Genomic DNA, 2,500 nt, shown 5'->3' with positions numbered 1-2,500 from the left:
TAAAAAAACATATCACCAAATCATGAAACCATTTCACAAAAAATAATGACAATGAATACGCAATATACGTTACATAATATAGAATAAGTAATTCAATCATATAAATATTAACTATGAATAATCTTATACTGAACCGGCAACTCGAGCAACAATGACAACAGCTTATCTCTAGCCCACACAGCGTAAAACTGGCGGTCATGTCACGGATTAGTAGTGACGTGACTAGCTCACGATTCAAACGAACCACGAAGCTTAGAAGCTTAGAAGCAGATGTACGACGGGCCGAATCCAAACTTAGAGATCCCCGCACCAATTTGTTATTATCAGATTTTGTTTGTGGTCAACTTCAAGTACAAATTCGCTTCCCAGGAGGTAATATTTGAACCTTAATACCCCAAATACGACGGCCATGCACTCTCAACAGTTGAATAATGTAGCCCTCTATCCAACAATTTCTGCCTGGCTTAGGCCAGCGGGAAAGGAACTTCGTCAACATACTGCAGCAGTACTGCACCGATTCCACTGTCAGAGACATCGGTCCTGAGGGCATAGGCTGAGTAGTAAGAGCAAGTTTAGGTTGAGGAACTTTGGCCCATAGCAAAGGACCCCATTTGCCCTGGCGAAGCATGTCAGATAATGGACTCGTGAGATCAGATACACAAGGAATAAACATCCTAAAAAAAGATATGATTCCGAGAAGTGACCGAAGCAGTTTCTTAGTTACTAGTAAAGGAATGTCCATAAGTGCCTGAACTTTACTATTCTGAGGTTTTGAGTTCTTTCCATCAACTATGAAAACCAGATTTAAATCCAAACCGACATTTTGAAGGTCTTACTGTCAGGTTATACTTACCAAGTCGCTCTAAGACAGCTACTACTGCTTTCAAATGTTCTTCCTATGTTTTTCCATAAATTAATATGTTGTCAAAATAAAATGCAACATTTGACAGACCTGCTAAAACCGAACGCACAAGCAGTTACCAAACCAAAGGGAAGTCTGCAGGACTCCATCAATCCTCTGTGGGTAGGAAAGGCCGTCAAAGGCATGGCACGTTCAGTTAGAGGTTTTTGAAAATATGCTTTAGTAAGATCAAGTTCAGAGAAATATTCAGCACCTAAGAATTTGTACAAGTCTTCTTCCATCGAACACGCAGGTTCAGCATGAAAGACAGTAATGGCATTCAGGGCACGGTAATCATTCGCCATTCTATAATTTCCATCGGATTTCCCGACCATAACTACTGGGGAACAATAAGGAGATGAAGACAGCCTAACAATGCCTAGCTCATATCTGTCCACCTCCTCCTCCTTAATTCTGCCCTTCTGGCACATCCTCTAACACTTATCACATGATCTACAATAGTCCCGAATATCAACTTCCATCACTGGCCAAAAGAACTGATCTCCGACCCTCATTTCCGTCTTACGGTGGGAGAAATGACCAGCAAGAGGACTTTCATGACTAACACTAAGTACGATTTTCTTACAATCAGCAGGGATAATGAGAGAACACTTCTCAACTTTCTCTTGGAATTCAGAATTTATGCAAGAACGATACATCAATCTGTCTACCATCTCAAATTTATAGACTGAACCATCACGCATGGTTTCTTGTTCACCAGCATTAACCTTCTCTTTGACTAAAGATAGGGATGAGCAAGTGGACTGAAGTTCAGCAAACTTAAGAGGGGTAATGTCAAGAAGTTCTAACTTTGGCAACACGAGTGGATGGATTTTCCTTTCTTTTGTTGACCTCGTTTCCACAGCTTGAACATAACCAGAAGGACCACGACACTGAGAAATATTGCATTTTACAGGCTTACCAGAAGTAGGCGACTGAGGAGCATCACCAGAAATCCCTTTAAAAGACCCTTCTATTATAGTTCCTAATCAACAGTAATTTCAGGATATAAATAAGTATAAATATCAACTGCTTTGCCAGTCAAAAGACTTCCTGGACGTACAGCATAAGTATCAGAATTTATATAAAGTAAGTTGGCAATTCTTTTGAAACGTATGAGATAGGAAGCGATGTCCTTCCCATTTCTGAACACTCACTGGAAAACTTAGTCGAGTACTTTCAATTGCAACAGGAGGAATAGCAGCACTATTTGTCACACGTGTCATTTCTAGTTCGTGAGCAAACCGGTTTTTCTCTCGCTCAGCTTCTATTTGCCTTTTCTGAAGCTAACATTCTTTAGCTCTTTCTTCCCGAAATACTCTATATTGTGTGATAACGTACTGGCATACCGCATCACCATGGAGATCTAAAGCCTCGGCTTGAGATTTTAAAGTTTCAAAGTCAGTCATTTTAAATCATAAATCACTGCACAAATAACAAGAAATCAACGTACCAGTTGGTGTAGATCTGACACACAGATGCTCACAAGTAGTAAAATACTCATCTCCGGGCCCCAAGGACAGTGAGCTCAGGCAGGAACACTCCCGGCCTAATTATACATAGAAGTATCATTACATGACATTTAAAAGTCCGAATATT

The sequence above is a fragment of the Penaeus vannamei genome, chromosome 17 (genome assembly GCF_042767895.1).
Source record: "Penaeus vannamei isolate JL-2024 chromosome 17, ASM4276789v1, whole genome shotgun sequence".
Taxonomy (NCBI): Eukaryota; Metazoa; Arthropoda; class Malacostraca; order Decapoda; family Penaeidae; genus Penaeus; species Penaeus vannamei.
Note: the sequence above shows the minus strand (reverse complement) of the source record.